The sequence below is a fragment of the Thamnophis sirtalis genome, unplaced genomic scaffold, assembly GCF_051295495.1.
Source record: "Thamnophis sirtalis isolate CommonGarterSnake01/CBP01778 unplaced genomic scaffold, rThaSir2_p1.2 scaffold_1, whole genome shotgun sequence".
Classification (NCBI taxonomy): Eukaryota; Metazoa; Chordata; class Lepidosauria; order Squamata; family Natricidae; genus Thamnophis; species Thamnophis sirtalis.
Window position 1 is genome coordinate 49,860,033 of NW_028261381.1, and position 25,636 is coordinate 49,885,668.

General features: G+C 37.5%; 1 protein-coding gene and 1 long non-coding RNA gene across 3 annotated transcripts in view; both read left to right on the forward strand.

Moving 5' to 3' along the window:
• Window positions 1-25,636, forward strand: part of MYLK (myosin light chain kinase) — a 174,322-nt gene that overhangs the window by 17,510 nt on the left and 131,176 nt on the right. The gene's annotated exons all lie outside the window — the stretch shown is intronic.
• On the forward strand, window positions 18,421-22,741 carry LOC148049399 (uncharacterized). The gene is made up of 2 exons (XR_015696336.1): window positions 18,421-18,765; window positions 22,408-22,741. It is a non-coding gene; the product is annotated as an uncharacterized LOC148049399 (long non-coding RNA).

Below are 25,636 nucleotides of genomic sequence, written 5' to 3' on the forward strand. Positions count from 1 at the left end.
CCCACAATCGCTCGCGCGGCTGCATTCTGGACAAGCTGAAGTCTCCGAATACTCTTCAAGGGCAGCCCCATGTAGAGCGCGTTACAGTAGTCCAGTATTGAGGTCACAAGGGCGTGAGTGATTATTCGAAGGGCCTCCCGGTCCAGGTAGGGTTGCAATTGGTGCACCAGGCGAACCTGGGCAAATGCCCCCCTGGTCACAGCTGACAGATGATGTTCTAAAGTCAGCTGCGGGTCCAGGAGGACTCCCAAATTGCGAACCCTTTCTGAGGGCCGTATAATTTCACCCCCCAGCCTGAGAGATGGAGTAAATGGCCAATCTTTGGGAGGAAGCATCAATAGCCACTCAGTCTTGTCGGGATTGAGTGCAAGCTTCTTCATTCCCATCCAGACCCTGACAGCCTCCAGGCACTGACACATCACTTCAACCACTTCACTGAGTTGGCACGGGGTGGACAGATAAAGCTGTGTATCGTTCGCATATTGGTGGTATTTTATCCTGTGCCGACGTATGATCTCACCCAGCGGCTTCATGTAGATATTAAATAGGAGGGGGGACAGGACCGAACCCTGCGGCACCCCATAGTTGAGGGGCCTAGGGGTCGATCTTTGCCCTCTGACCAACACCGACTGCGACCTGTCCGAGAGGTAGGAGGAGAACCACCGAAGAACGGTGCCTCCCACTCCCACCTCCTGCAACCGCCGCAGAAGGATACCATGGTGGATGGTATCGAAGGCCGCTGAGAGGTCAAGGAGCACTAGGATAGAGGCATGGCCCCTATCCCTGGCTCTCCAGAGATCCTCGATCAGCGCGACCAAAGCAGTTTCTGTGCTGTAGCCATGCCGGAATCCAGACTGAAAGGAATCCAGATAACCGGTTTCATCCAAGGACCGCCGGAGTTGAAAGGCCACCACTTTCTCAACAACCTTCCCTACAAAGGGGAGGTTGGAAACTGGACGGTAGTTACTCAAGATGGCTGGATCCAAAGACGGCTTCTTCAGGAGGGGTCTCACCACCGCAGCCTTTAGAAGGAGCGGGAAGGATCCCTCCCAGAGAGAGGTGTAAACTATCGTCTGGATCCAGCCACGTGTCACCTCCCTGCTGTTCGCGACCAGCCAGGAGGGGCACGGGTCCAATATACAAGTGGAGGCACTCACCGCTCCCATGGCCTTGTCCACTTTCTCAGGCGTGACAAGTTGAAACTCGATCCATAAATTCCGCTCAAGACCTTCCCCCGGTACCTCGGCTGGCTCTGAGCAATTGGAGTCCAGGTCTGTCCGAATCCGAGCGACTTTATCTGCTAGAAACTGAACAAACTGCTCAGCTCTACCTTGTAAAGGGTCATCCGCATCCCTCCCTTTCAAGAGGGAGTGGGTTATTCTAAACAAGGCGGCTGGGCGCGATTCAGCGGACACAATAAGAGCGGCAAAATGCACACATTTTGCCACCCATATTGCCACGAGATACGCTCTGACATAGGCTCTCATCAGTGCTCGGTCCGACTCAGTTACTGGCGCTCTAGATGTCTCTTTTGGCGCTTCATCTCCCGGAGTTCCTCGGTAAACCAAGGAGCACTCCTGGATCCGCTACCTCAGAGAGGCCGTAAAGGCGCAATCTGGTTTAGAGCCCCCGCTGCCGCTGTATTCCAAGCAGCAACCAAGGTCTCCACCAGACTGTGGACGAGAGCGTCAGGTATTATACCAAGCGCCGTCTGAAATCCCATAGGGTCCATCAGGCGCCTGGGGTGGAACCACCTAATCGGTGGTTCACATGAAACCTGCTTATATTTACTTGTGGAAATATAGAATAGTTAATAGTTTAATAGTTTAATAAAATGAAACAGAATCAACCCCAAGTGTAAGTTTATACCATTCTAGTGATACTATAGTGATAATTCTGTAATTAGCTATGAGCAGCATAAACTCTTTGTGTGAGAAACCATGATCTCCCCCACAATTAGAAACCTATACAGTGGTTGAAGAATTGAATTGAATTAATGAGTAGATTCAGTGAAATCATAGTGTCTTGCTCATTTTCACGATAGGTCATAGTGTTGTAATAATGGCAGATCCTAAATTCTTTCAGCTACCTGATAAACATACCTGTCTTCTGTATCACCTACAAAGAATAAAAATCTTTCCCCGCAAAGCATGTGATTAGCTTGTTGCCTCAGCTATTTAATTCCTCTGCTATCAGGTCATCCACCTTTCCTTTAGTTCTTGTCTTCTTAGCTCATGTAATGATACTGTACCACACATACTTTCTTCTGCACCTTTGCCTTTAATTTCTCCATATGCCAGGCCCTTTTCTTTTCCTGGTCTTTCCTGAAGATCAGTGCCAATCCAAGTGATAGCTTTCCCTTCCCTTCTACAAATTGTAATGCAAATTGTTTTGTTCCCTGGGTAAGTGAGCATTTCAGGCCAACATATTCATGAAACCAAATAGTGTTTTACATTTTACTATCTCAAGGATTGGATTTATTTTGGGCAAGGAAGCTTGTGACTGAATTGGAGGAAGAAAACAAACACATCAGCTAGACGTTTTTAAGCAGTGTAGACATATAACTATGAAATAAATGTGTTTCTAGCCCTTTGGAGAATAGGAATTGAAAAGCCAGCTGTTGAAGAATGAATTTACATTCAGAATACTGCCATTTTTGATTGTGAAATAGGAATATAAGTTCTAACGTTCTTAAGATCTGAAAAGACAAGGAACAAATTTTACATGAATGTGTGTCACAACTGTAGGACTAATGGTGGGAAAATGCCTTTTGACTATTTAGGGAAGAAGAGAGAGAATCTGAACAGAATCTTAGATTAGGTAAGGTTCAGTGAATAGCTTTGTGGAAAATTCAAGAAGAAGATTTAAATAGAGAAGTGTTGATAAAAGTGCAGGGCATCAGTGATTTGCTTCCATAGCAACATTGTTCAAACAGAGGCTTAACAGAGCATTGAATACATCCTCTACAACAACCTCCAGTCTTAAACAATGTGTATGTGTGTATGTGTGTGAGAGAAAAATGGAGTTTATTGTTGTTTGCTTGTTAGGTGTCTTCAAGTGGATATATGTAAGTATGTGGGTAGGTAAATAGTTTATCCTGCCAGTTATACTTTTCAGAAAACCAATGCAAGTTGCTATTTGTGAGTTATTTTATAAACTTTTGATGTGTTTCTGTTACACAGAGGTGGAGAAGTATATGGTCTCTGAATCATGGGTGACACTGATTGAGTTTTTCATGCATCCCTCCTGTTTTTCATGTAACATGCAGTATGGTTACTTCTTTTAGCATTTGCAGTTTATCCAATTGAATGGATGGAATACAACACTGCTGCATATATTTTATTAGCAAATCCCTCTGCTAAGGTAAGAGGACAAAAATGATTTATCTTGGTTTCCTATGTCCTCTTTGCCCCCATGCGTTCCAGAGATTTAATGAAGTCCTGACTTTTATGGACTATAATGTATTAAACTGAAACGGAGGCATAAAAAACCCTTCTGTTTGATCATTTGCCATCCTATGAATGCAACAGCATATTTGGATTCTATTCAGCACCTGATAAATAGAAGAACATTTGGTTTGAAGTCTGGGGATACCTAGAGGTCCTCCAAGGCCCTTTCTGAGTGAATGAAACAAAAATTAAAGATGTTTGCAAAAATTTAAAAGATTTTCATTCTTCATTTTCAAAAAAGGTTTAGCATAATTTCTTTCATAAAGATATTTTAACTATGGTAATATATAAGTGGTTTAATATTGTTATTTTTTACATGATTCAATAATATTCTATAAGTGCAACAGATTTTTTTACTTGAACTTTTATTAAAGTTTGTAATAAGATAAAATGCAAATATAAACAAAAGGAAATAGAAGAGTGCAAAACACAAGGAAAAAGAAAAAAGGCAGTGACAACCAACTTTATTTTAGTGCAGTACAGTACAAGAAAAATTACAACCTCATCCTTTTGCTTTACATTCCTGATTATTTCAAACCACAAAGTCAATATAGTCATCAAACCCTAAATCAAAGTTTTATACTTTTTTCCCCATTTCAAGCACAAAATCCAGAATCAATTTCCAGGTGGAGACAAAAGCCGATAAATTCTTCTCTTTATTTAAGATAGTGAGTTTTGCCATCTCTGCCAATTACATCACTTTTACCATCCATTCTTGCATTGTGCATCAGGTTGCTTTTAATTTTTAACACATTAAATATGATAAATATAACTCATATAAATAAAAACTTCTTTTGGGGCCTTTCATAATTTCTTAAAGTGGGGACTGATCATGAGAGCAAAAGGATAATTAAACACAGCTCTAGATGCATGTTTTCATTGCAAGAGTCATGTTTAATGTAATTTGTGAACCAGCTTAAGTGTGATGTGATATCCAGAAGCATTTTTGTAACTAAATATCAGAGCTGCCCAGAGTTGCTGTATTAGTGAGATGGGTGGCATAGAAATTTATTGAATGAAGAAAATGATGTTCAGACTGGATACTTTTTTCTTTGCAACAGATTTTTTCATTAACATTATAGGTCTAATGGGTCAGGAAAATGTGCAGATTATGAATAATTTTTATTATTTTTTATTCTAGAGTGTATCAGCCTGTCATAATGATAAAAATAAAAGCATCTGTTTTCATGTATGTAATTTTCTGGATTTTTTCCCTTCATTCTGGAACCAACTTATTTCTCTTCTTGTTTCTGAACTTTATAAGCATTAGTTACTGACCATCATGACCGCAAACAAACAATATATAGATATATACAAATAGATATATAGAGGAATATAACAAAACCTCAGAGTAGTAGACATGTAATTACTTCTTTATGTACTTAAAAGCTCTTGTAGTTGCAACTTCTTTTTTTTTCATAGGTTCAATGATTAGGCTGCATATCTGTCACTATAATCCGAAACAGACAAGTACCAGAAAATGAACATTGTGCCTCGTCTTATAACAGTTATGTAACTTTGTAATGTTCTAACCAGAACAAGTAAAGATTGTTCAAAGGTGAATAGGTGAAGTCAAGTGAGACTGGGCAGCTTACAATTCTAAAATTATAAAACAGTTAAAACAATTAAAAACAATAAAGCAGTAAAAACATTGAGAAAATAAACAGCGAATCAAGATGAGTATTCAACTAATGGTAAAGCCAAGAAACGGGACCCTTAATACATTCTGAGCCCCCAGCCCTGGTAAATAGCCAATTGTTTAAAGCCTTGCAAAAGGCCAATAGGATTAGGGCCATTCTAATATCCAGGGGGAGAATATTCTACAAAGCAGGAGATATAGCTGAGAAGGCTCATCTTCTAGTTCCCACCAGATAATACTCAGGATCTGCAGCATGTCCAACCTGGATTGAATTGGATGGGTAGAAACTCCAGGAGAGAGAAGTCCATCTTCACTGCAATTCTGTATTTATAAAAAGTTTCTTTTCTCCTGCCTTTCTTCTGGCTACCAACTAAAAAAAATATATCTTTAGATAGTTCTTGTTAACTTTGATGTCAGTTCTTTGCTTTACTTTAAGGACTCCTACTACTTTTGCCTAAGCATGGGTATAAGACAGCTGCTCCTCTCAATTCTGTCCTCATTTAAGAAATTCTCCCATTGATGATTGATGTTCTGGTCACTGGAGATGATCCTTTCTCTCTTTCATTGTCACTGTATGTCTCTCACTGTATACCTGGATGAGGAGCTGCTCTAAGCTCTCCAATCTAAAGTTCTTAGCTCAGGTGCAAAACATTGTGACACATCAACAAACTTCATCTTCTCACAGTTTGGAAAGTATAGGTTACATAACCCAATACCGTGACTGTGTGATACAAAATAGCGCAAAAACATCCCCACCTTTTGTACCATATTTTATAGACTTAATATTGATGTCTTCTTCATTTTAACTTCATCTTGGCAATCTGTATATCTGAAAGTGACAACATCTTAACTGGCCAGCTTAGATACCTGAAATGGTTGCTCACAAATGAAAGCCGGATCTTATAATTGATAACACACAACAAATTTTATTGGGGCAGCTTCTGTATTGATGTGTGTACTTCATGGAGTAACAAGCAGTGCTTAACTTCTTATAGTAGTGATGAGATAAATTTCAGTCATTTGAGGTGAACCATGTTGAGAAACAGATATCACAAGAATTACAAGAACTCTATTTTATTGATATAGGCTATATTAATAGACTCTTGGAAGCCTGATAATGTCTCCCCTTCCCCCCTCTTGTATCAAAAATGGGCAAGGCAAGGCAACATTGACTATATTTCTCACACCTTCCTTGTCTCTTTTGCTAAGTTTATGTTTACCACACAGGATAAAATAAGGATGTGGTAGCTCAGTGGCTAAGACGCTGAGCTTGTCGATCAGAAAGGTCAGCAGTTCGGCGGTTCAAATCCCTAGCGCCATGTAACAGAGTGAGCTCCCGTTACTTGTCCCAGCTTCTGCCAACCTAGTAGTTCGAAAGCATGTAAAAATGCAAGTACAAAAATAGGAACCACCTTTGGTGGGAAGGTAACAGTGTTCCATGCACCTTTGGCATTTAGTCATGCTGGCCACATAACCATGGAGATGTCTTCAAACAGCGTTGGCTCATCGGCTTTGAAATGGAGATGAGCACCGCCCCATAGAGTCGGGAACAATTACCACATATGTGCGAGGGGAGCCTTTATCTTTACCTTAGCAGGGTAAAAGTGATGGCTCTTGCCTCCAGGGCCATCTTTGCACTACCCTATGTCTCTTCATCTTTTGGCAATGCCTTCCTGTTTATTCTATCTGTTTCGGTTGTTCCCCTCCTGACCAGAATCTTGGAAAAGATCAAGAAAAGTTTAATTATCTACATTCTCATGGCAACTGTGGTTTACCTTGTTGCTCTAGCTTTTCCCTCTGGTGTACCATTGGTTTCTGAGCTAACCTGACATGCCCCACCAGGGACATGTCTTCCATTCATACACCAATTTCCTCCATAATTGGAGAATTTGGTTCCCCAATCTCTCTGGAGAATATGATATAGCAAGTTACTTCAGCCTTCTAAATTGCTTCCTATGTAACTAACTTGAAATCCTTTGATGAGTCCACCTGGAAACAGCAAGTTAATTCTACACAGTGTCAGGTCCATCATATCTGGATTTTCTCTTATATTTGAAACAGTAAGGCTTGTCTGTATTGTCAGTAAAGATATGATTTGTATCTATTTCCATCATTTTTCCTTTGGGTAAAATTTCTTCTGCATTATCCAGATGTAGCCAAAAGAGTATTATAAAGACAGTCATTGTAAATGAACACTAAGAATCTTGGCTACACTGATGTATTTTTAGAGAGTTGCTTTACTGTAATTTATTGAAAAGCCACAGCTATCTGGATTGATTTATAACTCTAACCCATAAGTCGATAAAACTCTGATGGATTCAGAGAGTACATGAAACCAAAACAAATTGAATTACACTAAGGTTTAGTGTAACATAAACCCAGTCCCTGTGTCACATTATCATGATTGAATGCAGAATTAGACCCAAAGAAAGGTGCTTATTTGTCCCTGACCTTTAAATTGTGCCTTCCACATGACTGCTAATTTTATAGGGAGTGGTTTTCTTGCTGACTTTTAAACATCCAGTGTCAAAAATCAGATATTTTCATTTCAATGTAAAGAATTGATTCCTCCCCTTCCCTTCTTCCCTTTCCTTTCCTTCTTTTCCTTCCCTTCCCTGTCCTGTCCTGTCCTTGATGTTCTCTGATCTTGGTTGTTTTTTTGCAGACATTTCATTACCCAAACTAGGTAACATCATCAGTGCTGGAAAGTGGTGTTTGTTCTCAGTTTATATTTCAGTGGCATTCCCTGACTCTTAAAAAACATTACATTCTAGAAAATCTCATTGTGACTTTAAATATTAGAAGCTAGATAATCAATATTGGAAAAGATAAATTAAGTGTTGTTCCAATCTGCATATCCAATGAGTAGAAATGAACAGAAGAAAACCAAAAATAGAACCAAAGGACTATAGAAAAATAAACATAAGCATTGCAGCAGAGGTCGAAATGGTATTGATCTGCTCTGCATAAGGGAAAACTAGTTTTTACAATATTAATACCACTGATGTCATAAATATCAGGTTGAAATTGACAGAAAAAAACAATATCCTTAAATTATGCAGACATAAAATTAGTGCAATGCACATGGATCAAAACAAAGATAAAATGGTATCAATTCCAACTCCGGTAGATAGTTGTCTATTTAAATTTTGAACAAACCCAGACCCTTGAGTTCTTCCTCTGGTTCATTTTACCTGGACACTGTTTTTCTGGAATTCCTGCCTTTATCTCAGAGCTACAGGAGCATGACCTTAGCTTTCTGCTTCTCTCTGACCCAGCATCCTGCTTCTTGCTTTTCTACAGTTCCCCAGAGAATTGCCTGTCCTCTCCCAAAAGAACAAAGTCACTCTTCCTGCAGCAGGAGGGGTTGAGGTCAGTCTGCACTGTGCTTACACACCAGAGATCATGGTTGAAAAAATACAGGCTCTGGGTACATCAAAGCCTATGTGACATGAAGGGTTGTGCTTACAATAAAGCCAGGTAAAGTAGGTAATGGTAGTCACCTCCATTAAGTAGTTAACATATTAATTTGAATTAATGCCCATATTAGTCTTAAATAGCACTGGGCCTTTTTGAGAATAGGTTTTGCCATTTTCATGCTGGAAACAGCAACTATTACAATGGAAATATTTCATATTTAAATTTCAGTTGATAATTTCTTATAAAGGGAGAACATTGCACCATGATCTCAGTATGGTGTAAGAATGACTAAAACAAGGTTAATGTAAATAGATTGTTTTGGACTTTCCCAACCTGGGAGAAATCTAAGACCTTCAACTCCTAAAGTTTCCCAGCTACTGTGGCCATTGCTAAGAGTTCTGGAAACTGAAACCCACATATTTGGAGCGTGGTTAGCTTGGAAAGGGAAGCCAGTTTAGTCTAGTGGTTAAGGCACCAGACGAGAAAATGGGAGTTCAAATCTCACTTTAGCCATGAAAGCCAGGCAGCTGAGAGACCTTGGGCCACTCAATCACTCCCAGCTCAATTCATCTCACATGGTTGTTGTTTGGAAAAAAGGAGGAGGAAGGGTGATTGGATATGTTCACCACCTTGAATCACTTGTAAAGCTAACAAAGGCAAGATACAAATAAACAAATAAAAAACAATAATAAAGGTAGTCCTTGTCTTACAACAGTTCGTTTAGTGACTGTTTGTAGTTACAACAGTACTGAAAAAAGCGACTTGCAACCATTTTTCACATTATGACCGTTGAAACATTCATGTGATTCACATTTGGATGCTTAACAACTGGTTCATATTCATGACGTGTCCCGTCACTTGGTTGCAGTGTCCCAGAATCAGTGGTGGGTTGCAGGCGGTACGCTCCGGTACGGGCATACCAGAGCCTGCCCGGAGCACCGGGCACCATACCGGTATGGTGCTCCAGAGGGCTGCCCGCCTGCCCGAGTTCCTTACCGTGTTTTAAAGCTTTTGGCGCTTCTGCGCATGGGCATGGTGCATACAGCACCTGCGCGATGCCCCACCGAACAGCTGGAGCGTCGTGGAGGCTTGCAGAACCATCGTTTGCAGCTACAACATATGCGGGTGCCACACGTGTGTGTGCGCGCTGTGCGTTTCCGTGTGGGAGACGCTGGGCCCGTTCCAACCGGCACCCCCCACTGTCCAGAATCATGTGATCTCCTTTTGCAACCTTCTGAGAAAGTCAATGGGGAATCCAGGTTCACTTAACAACTGTATTACTAACTTAACATCTGCAGTGATTCACTTAACAAATGTGGCAAGAAAAGTCATAAAATGGGGCAAAATTCATTTAACAAATTTCTCACTTAGCAATATAAATTTTGGTCTCAATTGCTGTCATCCATTGAGGACTACCTGTAAAAGCTAGTGTATTAATGTGAGATTTTAATTTGTAGTGGAGAATTGTTCCTGGCTAAATGCAACATTATGCAAATGAACTTCTCATGCAAAGGAAGTTCATTTCACTACTTCTCTCCATGTTTCCAAGTATACTTCATAGTGTCCCTGAACTCTGTCAAGCAGATCTGGAGATTTGAAGATGAATTATAGAGCAGAAGGAAAAAATTTTTTGCCAGTGGCGTCTGTCTGTTCCACTGGTAGGACACTGTTGGATTATAAGCCCGTAAGAAAAATATTTCAACATTATTTATTCTGCCCAGCTGCAAAGCTAGTACCATTTTATAATCTCAAGTATTTTAAAATGTGTTCCCAATTACCTTGTGCATATTTAAAGGAATTAAATTGCCATCAAAGGATTTTGCATACCGTTTGATCTTACTGTGTCGAAAGATTCCTATCGGAACAAAGATAATTTTTGACTCTGCACATTGTTTCATTGTGAGATATGTTTCCTTTTGTCTGGATTGTGTATGTGTGTGTGTTTTTAAAGAAGGTCGATTACTCTTTTTCATGTAAATGACCTGTGATGTTGTCAGGGGACGTAACATGAGAATTGAGAGCTGAGGGAGCAGGACTGTGGTGTGGCCTGTGTGGAGTTTCTGAATACAATTTGTAACTGATGTTTTATAAGTTTTATGGCTCTGGGTTACAAGGGAGAAGGTAGCAGGTGGAAGTGTTTTGTTCCACTTTGTCCAACTTTGCTCAAAATGATGTGTCAGTATCATAAACAGTACACATCACTCTACACGGATATGAGCTAAATGTCAAGAAGCTGTTTTTGGTGTAGCCTAAAACTGCCCACTTTCAAATTATTTATGTAATTCATTATTTTTCAGAAATAAAAATATGGAAAAGGTTCAATGAAGTTGGGCCATTTGTAAGTCTTTGTAGTTTTATTAGCAAAACTAATAAAAAACTTTAGAAAAAAACATATTCTCATAAAAAAAATCCAAAATCAAACAACATATGTAAATTCATGTTACATAGACAATTAAGTTTCCATATTTTTACATGAATGTGGAAACCTATGCTACTATTTGTGGTATTATTTCTATGATAAAAAATAAATGACCAAAATAAAGGACAAAAGTGAGTTTTTAAAAAATAAATCTAAAGGACAGCTTTTTGAAATAAAGTCATTTTATATTATAGATAGATGATAGATAGATAGATAGATAGATAGATAGATAGATAGATAGATAGATAGATAGATAGATAGATAGATAGATAGATAGATAGATAGATAGAATGGTTAGAGTACCTTGGAGGAGGTTTTAAGAAATAATCTTGCCAACCTGCCTCCTGTCATTGGTGTTTTGTGAAGAGCTGTGCCAATAATGACAGTCATTTGTAAAAGTCAGATGCTCAAACTTCTAAATTATTCATTAGATTAAAAAAAGTTAAGCCCCCCTCCTCTGATTTGCATGATATTTGAAGCTAGGGGGAAAACCCCCCACTGTAGAACAATACAATAAAATCAAGCCAAGACTGTTTGAGCTATAATTGGCATGAAATACCATTTTCTATTTGAACGTGTCTTGAGATACATTGAACATATTTTGTAATGATAGGAATTTAATCTCTTTCTTGATCTGATTTGTCCATCTTCAAAAAGAAGAATTTGTATATCATTGCAGAGTTCCAGCCATTGCATTTGGTTCCTTCTCAACATTTAAAATGGAACCTGTGGGACATGATAGAAACACAATGCTTTTAATTTAACTTTGTAGATTAAATACATCTATCTCCAGTATTCCCCAAACCCAGAAGTGAATTTTGTTTCTCCGCTGAAAAGGATGATGCAATTTTTGGCTGCTGTTAAATACTAAAATCCTGGAGAAGTGAAGGATTCCAAGAAGCAGAAAAATCTGTGAACCCATTGCTTAGTTCCAAGAACTTAATGTATTTTTCCAGTATTTAAAATCATTACCACTCTATTGAATTTTTTGTAAGTGGATAGCTTGAAGATGATGGGAAGTTATCCACATTACTAAATATTGGCAAGCTGTCTGTTCCTTAAAAACATTCATATCAGCAGCGCTGTTACATTTTGAGCCTGCTTTAAAAATGCTCCTGAAAAAAAAGTTGCTTTGGTTCAGTCTGCAGTATGTTAAAAAAAAATGGAAAGGATCAGAATCATCATCAAAACCACCCATTTCCTGTGATACTTGCTTTCTGAAGCCTGAATGATCCAGGCCGCCAATTTGCTATTTGTCTAACAACTTGGGTCACTAGTTCAGTTTACTATGGTACAGCATGTCTTTGGACGAAGAAGTTTCCCATAAAGCTTTGGTAATATTCAGATTTCCATATAGTGAAATATTAGTGTGGTTGCAAATTGTTTCAGTGATTTCATAGTAGTACTACAATATAAGCATTGTTTTTCTAGATTGGACCCTGGTCAACTTAGTCCAGCTCTCAGAATAGCCAACCACTTGCATAAATTTTCACTACGTGGCCTTCAGAGGCAACCAAAAAGAAAAAAAAAGACACCTTCAAAAATCAAGGATCCAACAGTCAATTGAAGTGGGTTTACTCTCATTCTTGCATAGGGCCTTTTCCTGCAAGCCACCCCCCCCCCCCAAGAAAAATGTTTGTAGTGGAAGATTACTTGTAGTGGAATGTTTGATTGGAAGATAACTGCAATACTGTACAGTAGGGATATAAATTGAGGGAAGAGGGTGATATATCTCTCATGTTTTGGCTGCCATAAAGAAGGCGTGTCTTAGAGGGGACCTATTTTCACAGGGCCTTTCTAGAACTTTCTATCAGTTTCAGGAGGATTAAAGAATTTGTTAACTTCACTGTCATCTAATGGGGAATGGATTTAATCCTAGGCAAGATTGGGTCAATTTAAGGCTAGGTCTACCGGTAATCTGCTTGGGTTTAATTAACTGGCTCAATTAATATTTTAAAAAGATTCCTACACTATACTTCTCCTTGCTGACTCAGTTATGCATGTTATAGGGCAATAGGCATAGATAAGGAATGATATAGAGCCCTGAAAATATAATTTGAGAATAATTTCTCTACTTGCTATTTTTCACTTTTAGAATATCCATGGCTTTTAGTATTACAAACAATTGACTTTATAACATATATCCCAATGGATTCAGTTAACTTAAATTCTTTGGAACAGAGGGTGAATTAGAATGTGGATAAGGGCGAGAAGGACAAGCAATTCTTCATTACATTAATGAAGTACATTAATGTCTCTACGTACTACGGAAAATTCATAGGCAGATGACAGACAACCATAACAAAGCTATTAGGGATTAGATTTTATGCAGAAAAAAGAAAGTGTGGATATATGGCGTTTGCTGAAGTGGAAGCCCTGTGTTCTATAACTGGGAACTGAACTATTGAGACCATTTTATTAAAATTAAAATATATTATTTAAAATCAACCTTAAAATATGACTTTTTGCTTTTTCAATGTACTGTCAGGAATAAATTAAAGCAATTAATCTATACCTTCTAACAAATGTATTTTCTGAAGTTAATGTATCATTGACATTGTATTTTTGACTGGACTAGTCAGATGCAACAAGCTATCTGTTGAAGAGCCTTCATTATTCCTATTTCAGGCTTTCAGCATGCCTAGTATTACATTAAGAGAGGACTTTGGAATTCTTTCTTTATGTCCATAGATATAACAGAGTAGTGCCGTCTCTGCTTTTTAAAGTTAGCCTGGAAGAAAAGCAGCATAGTAGAAAAATGGATGATTCCCCCCACCCTCCCTTCTACTCCCCAGTTTAATGAAAGGAATAATCTACTGTAAATCTTCCTCATTTTAAAATGTCTTATTTCATCACTGATATCTTTATAAATGAAGATGCTTCTTATAATTAATATTACTTTAGGTTATGAAAGTTTTTCTAATTTGAAGTATAATTTTGGGGATACTTGGCTTCTGGCTAACATGTTGTCAACATTATATTCTTGTTATGATTTTAAGAAAAGTTTTGTTTAATTATCTGCATGCAGTTTTAAAATGTTGGGTACAAAGACAGAGGTAACTTGAACAATATGTAAGTAGATTTTCTTTGTATGGGAATTCAACATATGTGCTCTTTTGAGCTATTTGGAGGATTTCTTGTTTGTCTCATTTGACCATTGTAATAAAAGTAGCTTGTCTAGTGAATGACATGTTCCATTGGAAGTATATCATGTAGAATTCTGCTGGCATTCTTTCTGGATTTTGATCCTTTCTGAATGATTGATTTGGGCCTGGATATTGTAAGAAAACTCCATCATGTGGTTGAATGATGTAAAGTTGGCCATGCCCACGCAGTCACATGCCCCCCCAGCCACCTCCACAGAATGGGTAGTAAAATTTTTTGAAACCCACCCCGGTAGGCTCATTTCAAACTCACAATTCAAAGGACTTAATTTTAGAGAAACTAATTAAGAATTAGCTGTTTTTGGACAAACATGCTTTCTAATGTTCCTTCATGAATTACTATGCACATGTCCTCACTGAAATTATTTAAATTGCATGTCAATAGTTTTCTGTGTTTATACATTGTGTTTAGGATTATTGAATTTGGGCTGCTGAATTCTGGATAACAAATAGATGGTAATAAAGAGTACCAATTTTCTGTATTTTACTGCTGCCACCTAGTGGTCATTGGAATTTTCCAGCCCAGATCTGGTAGCCTTAATTATCATGCTAAACCCTGAAGTAAGGCTTACAAATCAAAATGTGCTAAGTCAGTAAACTAATTACTGGTAATAGCTAACTAACTAAACTAACTAAAATGGGTATGATGTACAGTAAGTATTTAGAAGTACTGAACACTAGAATAGATAAAAGACTTAAAGCCCCTTTGATTTATCTTGGTGTAAGAGGAAAAGCAGAGACACAGTGGCTCAGTGGCTAAGACACTGAACTTATCGATCAAAAAGTTGGCAGTTCAGCAATTTGAATCCCTAGCACTGCGTAACAGAGTTACTTGTCCCAGCTTCTGCTAACCTAGCAGTTTGAAAGCATGTAAAAATGCAAGTAGAAAAATAGGGACCACTTTTGGTGGGAAGGTAACAGTGTTCCGTGCGCCTTCGGCATTTAGTCCTGCCACCACATGACCACAGAGACGTCTTTGGACAGGCTGGCTTTTCGGCTTTGTAATGGAGATGAGCACTGCCCCCTAGAGTCGGGAATGACTTGCACATATATGCAAGGAGAACCTTTACCTAAGAGGAAAAGAACAGCAACAATGCAGGAGTGAGCATTGATATGTCTTCTCCTGCTCACTGGAAATCAAGCACGAGAAACTTTTATTTGAGATTCTATGGAGATTTTTAGCAGTCTCAGCCAACATTATGGAGATTATTAGGATTCATCAATAGTGAATCAGATGTTCAGACTGGATTTGGCATTTTTATTCACCAATTTCCCATCTTATTTTTATTATTTTTTTATTTTTCTGCTAAATATTTTTATTTATTATTGTTATTATTGTATTAGTAGATTGAAGTAAGTTCTTCATCCCTGCATTTAGTGCCTTCTGTTCATCTTAGAATCAAAGTTGGGGTGGGCCATTTAGACCCTGACTCCATGTTCTTGCACACTACAAATTTTCTAAATCATAAATACTTTGGAGTGCACATGAATGTAAGTACTGCACCATTTACTGTATGTTAGTCATTAAACACTATATAGTAACTGCTTTGTCCAACAACTATTTGAAAGTAAAGTAATTTTGTGATCGGTTTTTGTATTTATGATCTTCACAGATCTGTAAAGCAAAGTTCATAACCACAGTCATAGTTTCACTTAATGACCACTTCACTTAACAACCAAGTTTCCAATCCCAATTGTGCTGGCTAAGTGAGCATTACCTGTATGTCTTTTTCCATGTAAACATCAAACAAGATGCCACGGCTTTAAGGAGTTGATTCATAACAACTTTTTTTCAGAAGCTTGGAAAAAAAGACAGGCTATGAATAGCAGAGAAATGCTTCTATTTTCAAGCACTTCTGCGAAGCTATTTTTTTTTGATGTTTCAAAAGTTTTATTTTCTTTTAAAACAAACATTTCATCATTCCTCAATCAGTGAGACATCGGAGTACAATATTTTTGTGTGTCAAAATAGTTCTAGTTTACCACCAAATTCTTGTCCAGCCTAATGTATACCCCTCCCTCCCCCTCCTCCCAAACCCCCTCCTCCTCCCCCCCCCCGACTTCCCAGAACCCGTACACGGTATGGATTTTTAACAAACACAGTCTAAAATCTATTGAGAAAAAAGAAATAAAGAAATTAATGACATCTCTACATTGATCTTAGCTTCTTCTTGCTGAGCTAACTTTAAACAATTTAAATCATTTCTGATCTTAAGCATAGGCTAACTGGAATTTCTTGGTCCCGTATTTATTTTGTATATAGTCAATCCATTTTTTCCAGTCTTGTTTATATCTCTCATTTGAGTGATCTTTAAGATATGCCGATATTTTAGCCATCTCGGCTAAGTTTGTAACTTTCAATGTCCATTCTTGAATTGTATGCAAGTCTTCCTTCTTCCAGTATTGCGCCACCAACAGTCTTGCTGCCATTATTAGGTGCAGACTCAAGTTAGTCTCTACCACTGTAAAGTCAATACTTATACCTAGTAAAAATAACTGAGGAGTAAACTTTATCCTTCTTTTAAAGATATTTTGCATAATCCACCATATTTTTATCCAAAATGCCTTAACCTTTTGGCAGGTCCACCATATATGAAAATATGTAGCATCGAGAGAGCCACATCTCCAACATTTAGGCTGTAAATTCAGATACATAGAAGCCAGCTCTTTAGGATCCAAGCTATTTTTGACATTTGTACAGCCCTGGTAGTAGCTGCTTCTCATAATATATATATTGAGTAATGTCTGTTTGGTGATTGTAATCCATCTAGCCTGAAAAAGTTGTATTAAGCATAATGTTAATACTGGCAAAATAATTTAGAAATTAACTTACTTCCAGAGTTGAGTTTCATATCAGCCCTTTTAGAATTCGTTCTGCTGGATGCACCATGAACCCAATATCTGTTAACACTGAATTTTTACAATACTTTGATAAGAATAGGGAGATTGTGGAATCCTTGTATTCTCTGAGATTGGTTGCTTGCAGATGTTTCATTACTCAACTAGATAACATCAGGGCAAGTTAATGTGAGTTTTTCTCCTTCTTTATATATAGAAGCTTGCCCTGCCAGTATTTGTGAAGGTGTGGCTTTCTCCTGATAGTTCCTTCATTAGGATAGTTTTCTGCTTAATTGTTTGTCTAGTGTTAATCCCTGCTATCTGGGTGTAGGCTGCAAATAGGTAGTCAAATGTCCAACCATACACATCCACCACAAAACATAGTATCCTCCAGAAAGATCTCATCTAGCATATAGACGATGCTAATTCAACTTAGAAGCAGCATTTAAAACAACAGAACTTGGCTCAGAGGTTCAGGGAAGGCAAACAATCATACCACAGACTGGACGAATGCAGAATCAGAGTCAAATCAAAACAGATGACACAGTAAGATGACTTAAGATGACATCTTAAGACATCTTAAATCAAAATTTAAGAACCAATAAATCAGAGAGATATCCATGGGATCAACATTCTGAGTAGTCAAAGCGGAGACCATAATGTAGCATCTACACATGCAAGTATGGATCTGGTATGTAGACGATACTCTTATAATAAAAAGGGAGCAACTAAATAACTTATATGAAACATTATCTTCAGAACAATAATATTCACAAGAAAACAACTGCACCCTACCCTCCTTGGAGCTTCTAATCAACAGAGAAAATGACAGTAAATTTGAAGTGTGTTGAAAAACCCACCCTAACCAAGTGCTCCATTATCAAAGTAACAACCAACTCCTACAGGGGAGGTATGTAAGAACATTATTCAGATGAATACAGATGCACTGCAGAACATGAGAAAAAGGAAACAGATCACCTGTGAACTCTCTGTGTTGACATTCCACGCAGAGCATCAGTGGAGCCAGATCTCAGATTACAGTAGCTGGGTTGAGATGAATGAAACTATTGGGTAATGTGATTTATGACACAGACTGAAGGGAGGACAGGAACACGAGCAAAGTTCAGAAGCAGATAAAGAAAGCAAAAAAGAGGTTGCGAATAAGAAATGCCTAATGAAGAATGCCTAATGAAGCTGTTAATAAATCAAGTAGGTTGCGTTTTTTGTTTGCCCAGTGTATCAACTATCTTTCTTCCTCATAATCCAGTTCTAGAAAGATGATGATAAATAGAAAAATGTTGAATTTAAAACTGAGACACTGATAAAAACTTGAGGACGACCTGGAAGAGAAGAAGTCTATTTAATTTAATTACAAAATTAAAAAAAACCCTAAGGAAATGCATTAATATTTTATTTTTATAAGATTGTTAGAACAAAAGGAAAAAATTGCTTCTGTTTTCCACTGTGGAAAAGAAACGAGCTTTCAAGTGCAGATGGTTATGCTTAAGTTACATATTAAACATATCCTGTTGATAAGAAGAGCTCAGCTATTTAACTTCTTAGCTTAGGCGAGTGGAATCTTTTTGAGGAGTTGGAAGCAACTTAGCCAAGATGTCTCAGTTTGGTAGTTTTTCACAGAGCATGGACTGATTTTTTTTTGCAGGGAGTGTGGCAGTACAAAGCTGGAAAGAATTTTTGTGAAAATCTCATATTTTCTGTGAAAATATCTTTATTTTTGTATACTTTCATATATGTGAGTATTTTCCAGAAGTTACAAATAAGATTCATCCAAGAAAGAAGATATTGGTATGATTCCACTATGTGAAATGTTTTTAGGTAGGTGATGCGTTACTTTAGGTTGGGAGCCAAACGAGGTATACTTTATTCCTTCCTGATGATTCAGTTAATGGTTTTCCAGGTCAAGGAAAGGTATAATCTGCTCAATATTGTTTTATTAGAGAAGCCAAACAACATAGTAAGCTATAAATCATAGTTCAGAGCATTATAAAGTCTGCCTATATGATGGTTTTGATCAATTTCTTAGAAGACCAACAAAGAGTTAAATTTAGTTAAATTCAGCAATGCTAAATCTACATAAATATTTAAAGAAAACCAGTTTTATGAAGTACAGAGGACAGAAGAAACTGTTTGGATTTTTTTGTATAATATAGTATATTCAATCTTGCCATGGGGGTCTCTCCAAGTGAATCTAATGTACTGGAAGATACAGAAAGAAGTATTATTTTTAAACAAACGAAATGAGGCCCAGATGTTTTATATTTGCAGGTGGCCTATAAACAAGAGATTTGTGCACATTTATCCTGTGCAATAAATTCTTTGAAATAAGGGATTAAAACATTAATATGTTTGATGCCTAACTAAAAGAGAGTTTGGTTTTCTGCATAGTAGAACAGATTTGATTCCAGAAACAAAGAAGAAAGCTAAGATAGAATTTGGAATTTGTCCACACAAATATTATATGCCATGCTGGACGAATCAGTTGAGGCTTTGTTGGCATGCCTAGAGCAAAAGGGGGGAGGGGGGTAGAGCCAAAGATTTGGGATTTATTTATTAGGGCTATCTCCAGTTATGGAGTATGATTGGACATGACAGGTTTGGCTTATTTCAGTACTTCTGGGCCTTTTAACTGTCCGGTAAAAAAGTATTCTGATGAAAATAGCTGCATCTGCCAACATTTTTCTCTTTACATACCTATTAAAGAAAAAGGATTTTTGTACATATGATCTGGAAATTCTATAATATGATGGATTCCTTCTTGGCATCAGAAGTATTTCATTGTAATCAGAATTATTTCCATTTGTAACTATGGAAGTATGTAGAGAACATTTTCTGCCTTTTTTATTTGTGCATGAGGAAACCTTTCAGTTCAATTAGTTTTAGTCTGATTCTACATGCTTTTTATAATTTTTAAAATATGCTTAGCTTTCAGTATTTTATTCATCAAAATGTAAACACTCCAGTGCTCATTTAATTTATTGTAGCAATTTGTGCAATTTTTGAGGATTGTTTTTTGGAACTAGGCAGGTAATTCACAATTTACAGTTCTTTTTTCATGCCTTTCCTAGTTTTGTACTATACTGTAATCATTGGGACATTTTAAGTATTTGCAGTATTGAGTGTTATCATTGCCTAAATGAAATTTGGGAGTTTTGGGTGAATCTCTTCTAAAAGCTTCACAGGAGAGTGTTCATATTATCAAAATACATTCTTGCCATGACAAATTTCTACTGTATGCACCACATGGTTATTGTGTTTGTCTCCTCAGCTTCCCCTATAGTCAAATGATTTACAGAGTATCAGAATATAGATTTATATTTGGGCTCATAAAACTTCAAAGGAAAAGGATAATCCCAAGTATTTTTATTTTTCCCTACCACCTGAAGTTTTATGGTAGAGCCATAAAAGTCCTCATTGACTTGCTGCTTTCAGTTACTTACATTCTGTTAACCTTACCCAAATACTTCCAAGATTCTCTCAGGAGCAGGCAGTTATTATCAGAATATAACCAGGTCTAATGATGACTGAACCCAAGAATTCTTCAGTGATTAATTATTACTCATTACTTCTATTTATTCCCATCCATTCTTCTTCTTCTTCTTTGGTTAGAAACCAGTTTTGAAATATATGAGGAATCTAAAGTCTGCCACTAATGAACATGTTCAGTATGCAGAAAGTATATTTTCATAATCTTTGATGGATACTGCTTTCTTTTAATTGGGAATAATGGGTCTCTAAGGCACAGAATTTTGAATTGGAAAGAAAATAATCTGTGGGCAAACCCTGGCACTGCAGGTGGTCCTCAACTTAAAACAGTTCATTTAGTGATTGTTCAAAGTTATAACAACACTGAAAAAAAGTGACTTATGTCCGGTGAAAGTGACTTTCATACTTATGATCAAAATTCAGATATTTGGCAACTGACTCATATTTATGACCATTGCAGTATTTTAGGGTCATGTGATCCACTTTTGCAACCTTGTGACAAGCAAAGTCAAAGGAGGAAGCCAGATTCACTTAATAACCGGATTACTAATTTACCAATTGCAGTGACTCACTTAACAACTATGGCAAGAACGGCCATAAAATAGGACAAAATTCACTAAAGAAATGCCTCACGTAGAAATTTGGGGCTCACTTGTGGATCAGTCAGGGACTACCTGTAGTCTTTTTATTTATTTACTAGCTGATTGACCCATGCACTGCCCGGATATTTTTTCATCCTAATCCCCTGTGCCTCCCACACATGTGTGCATGACCCTCCCCTAGGGCCTGTTTTGGGTCTAGTAGGCCTCCCTGCAGCCTCCTGTGAACCAAAATTGGCCGCAGGAGGACTGCACCCCATTTTTGGTCTAGTACGCTTCCCTGCAGCCAAAATGGGCTGCGGGGGGCTTGCACCGCACCACCCTGCGCTCCCCATCCTCCCCATGGCAGAGACCCAAATATCAGCTGGCTGGAAGAACACGTGCACCTGAGGTGGGCTCTGTGCCAACTATGTGCCAGGACACACACACACACAAACACTCCAAGAGGTGTTAGGGGTGTCTTACCCCCACCGTATTTTCTTCCACAGCAAGTCATCTGCGTAGCAAGTTTGGTTGGAATTGCTTGAGGCATTCCAGAGTTATGCTGGAACAAATAAATATACATACATACATACTTTTTTAGATAGATAGAGGCTAGATAGATAGAGTAGATAGATAGATTTTTTAAAAGCATCAGCATGTGGAAAACCACAGTTACTTCATAAATGACAATTCTGTCCATTACAGAGATTTAAACGAATCTGCATTTAGCAGCAATCCAGTAAAGCTACAAATTATATATCTGATATTTTATGTAACAGTGTTCCAATATCTGAGGGGCTGACACAAAGAAGAGGGGGTCAATCTATTCTCCAAAGCACCTTTTTATCAGTAAAAAGCTAGTGTTGTCCAACATTCAAATGTCAAAAGAAGAAACCTGTTCATGTTGTTCCTCAACAGTCTGCTTCCCACATCTTTCCTATGGTGTTATTGGAAACATCTGGATTAGTTTTTGTTCTTTAACACCCATTAGGAAGATGCGCTTTACTAGAATCCTGACCATTCATGAAAATAATGTTTAGCAGCCTGAAGGAAAATGAAGAATGTAAAGCAGATTAAAATTTTTATTGGTGGAATGTGAAATGGAGTAATAATTAGTTCCATATAGTTTTTAAAAGTAAACATCTTGTACAACTTAATTTATTGAAGTAGAGATATTGAGAGCAAATAGATAATGGCAGTTTGCTACGCAAAATAAATTAATCGATGAAGGTCTACCACGCTAGCTTAATCCTAAAATTTATTCTGAATGCATCCTTGTCAATTACACAATACTGTATTTACGAAAGTATTATTCAATGCTGAATTTTTGAAAAGTCCAGGTTCTTCATTTTTTTTAGAAAACCTGTTTGCAATTTTTTCTCTCTCTCTTTAGGAATAAAATAAGTTTACAACAAATCGGCTGTGCTGATCAGCGTTTGTTTTCCCACCAGAGGAAATGCTTGCTGTACCCAGTTCCTGCTTAGTGTTTCAAGCATCACTTTAAAATCTCTTCCCACACAGCTCCTCAACCTTTCCAATTCAATAGTATGCTGCTGTGATCTTTTCAATTGGGAAAAGCACACACATTTAGTTTGTCTTCAATGCTGCTTTCACCAAGATTGCTAAAATGTTGTCTTCAGAAGGTCTGCTCTGATAAAGAAGTTTCACCAACAACTTTGGAATTTTCTGGAAATCCTCAGTCCTTGTATTAAACTAACCAAATGTGATCTTGTTTAATTTTTCTGATTTGGGTCAGAAATAGGTGATACTCACTGCTGAAGCCAGAATAATAAAAGTTAGATTAAATACTTTCTTCCATTAAGGCAAGATATTTATATCCAGAACCTATATACAACCCAATACATACAGATAATTCACATATCTGGATCCGTGATGATTATTTCTTTCTACCACCCCTATAGTGATGCATGGTCAACACCAATCATACTTACACAAACAAAATTCTCCAATATAAAACAAGCACAAAAACAAATGTTAAAAGGCAGCCATTGGGCAGTTTCTAAATGTGATAAATAAATAACTAAAACATAAGATTTCATTATGTTGAGCTGTGCTTCATATAAAGATCCCCAGATTATATGAAGGGATGTTGGAAATATTCAAGATAAAATCCAGGACAGGAAATTCTGTACACATGAAACATTTAAAAGTAGAAACTGAGAATAACAGAAAACCAGATTTATTGATGCTCCCATTCTTACTGTCTCGTGTGGAAACAATAGCAATAGCAATAGCAGTAGACTTATATACCGCTTCATAGGGCTTTCAGCCCTCTCTAAGCGGTTTACAGAGAGTCAGCATATTGCCCCCAACAATCTGGGTCCTCATTTTACCCACCTCGGAAGGATGGAAGGCTGAGTCAACCCTGAGCCGGTGAGATTTGAACCGCTGAACTGCTGATCTAGCAGTAGCCTGCAGTGCTGCATTTAACCACTGCGCCACCTCAGCTCTAACATTGTTTGTTAGAACTGAGATCGTTTATTAAAAATATTCAGTATACTTTGCAACTTATTTTTGAGTGTTTCCAAATCTTTCTATAGCAATATTTTAAGAATAAAAGAAAAGCTCCTTTCTTGCATATGCTCACTCAAAGCTGTTAAATTGATGATGAAAAATCCCATGAACAAGGATGAGTAAAGAAGAACAGTAAAGAAGGGAAACTAAACTACCTTTTAAACTGAGTTTTAAAAGATGGTACAGATTATCCTTGTCAGATACTCAGTAGCTGAGTATCTTACCCAGTATATTTAAATCTGTTATGAATGTATGCATTGCTTATGTATTTACTTATTTATGCATTTATTTATGTGGTTTTCTGCATTGATAGTACCATGTTCTCTTTCTCTTTAATTACACACACACAAACACAGTAACACAATCCAATGAACAATGTACATATACTAAATAGTGAAAATATTATACAAAAGAAAAAGTAGGATCAGATATTGTACACAAACAGACAAAAATCACATCAAACAAAACACTCCTTGAATCTTAATCCAAGACTGGGGAGAACAACCAGATCTTCAAGCTTTCTAGGTGGGAGGCACATAGATTTTCAAGGTGATCTCACTCCAGAGGGCAGATGCCACAAAAGAGAAGGCATACTTTCAGCATCCCAACAAACAGCACTGCTTAATTGAAGGAATTTGGAGCACATCAATCTTGTTGGCTTATAATGACTGGGAAGATATCATGGTCCCTTATATAGCCTTGACCTGTGCCATATTGGGCTATATAAATGCTAACCAGTACCTAGAGTCATAAGTGGAAGCATATGCAAGTTTAGTTCTCAAAGCACAGGTGTCACATGGGAATGTGACACTGCCCATGAGGTATGCCTATCACTGCCTGCAGTGCTGCATTCTGAACCATCCAAGTAGTATTCAAAGGTACCACCGTGTGCATCATATTGCAGTAGTTAAGCTGTAATATGACTAAGACATCAGTGACTACTTTCTAGTGACTGTTTTGAGCTGTGGGGTTAAATGATATAATAGACTTGTTAGGGTTGGCAGAACTTCAGGAAAACTTAATGTGGCATGTTTCCTTCAGTATTGCACTCTTGTTTAGTTTAGTTTCAATGAAATTAAATGCCATCTTCAGTGTAAATTACTAGTATAAAACTAAAACACACACACATCCTTCATATTCTATACAAGAATTCTATACTCATCTCCTTACTTGTAAAACTATTGAGTATTTATATTTTCACTCTTCATAATGTAATGCATTATTGGATTGAGATATGTCATCCTTTAAGATATTTTGTCAGTTCAGGGTCTTAAGACATTAGGCACTTATTACTGCATTACAGGTTCATAGATGATGTATCCTGTTTAGGCATGCACATTGCTTTTGTGCTGTTACTATTACTTACTTACTGTTTTTAATTAATGGTAAGATGAGTGGAAGGAAGAAATCTCTTACAATGCAATGGTGTCATGGAAAACGAATCCTGGAGCCCTTTTCATCCTTGCCATAGGCTCTAAACCAGATGTTCTCTCCATTTTTTTACATCCAGCTTTAAATATATTTGTCTTCCTAATATTTGCTAGGTATTAAGCTTAGCATGAAACATCTTTAGTTACAGAATCTTAATGTTCCTATATGCCAGTAGCATGGAGAAAAGCCTGAAGACTTGTAGCAGTAATTGTATGAAGTATCATTAATTCAGGTAGATACAGAAGATAACATTACTCACACACAAAGCTAGTCTTCTGATTCTATGATTTGGCAGGCTGGAGTTTGTTTCATATGTGGTAACTAATGGAAGCCACTTTCCAGTTTAGTAAAATGAACATGGATTGTCCAGTTTCAAAAGATAGTCCCAACATTTGAATGTACCGTATTTGTTGGAGTATAAGAAGCACTGGAGTATAAGACACACCAAGATTTTGAAGAGGCAAATTAAAAAAAAAATCACTCTGCAAACCTCCCAAAAATGCCCATTTTTCATGAAAATGGGCCCATTTTTGTCAAAAAAGGGCATGCATAGCCTTTAGGAGGCTTATAGAGTGCTCCTGGGGGTTGGAGTGGGCAAAAATGAGCAAAATATGGTCCATTTTCGCTCATTTTTGTCCTCCTCAGCCCCCAGGAGC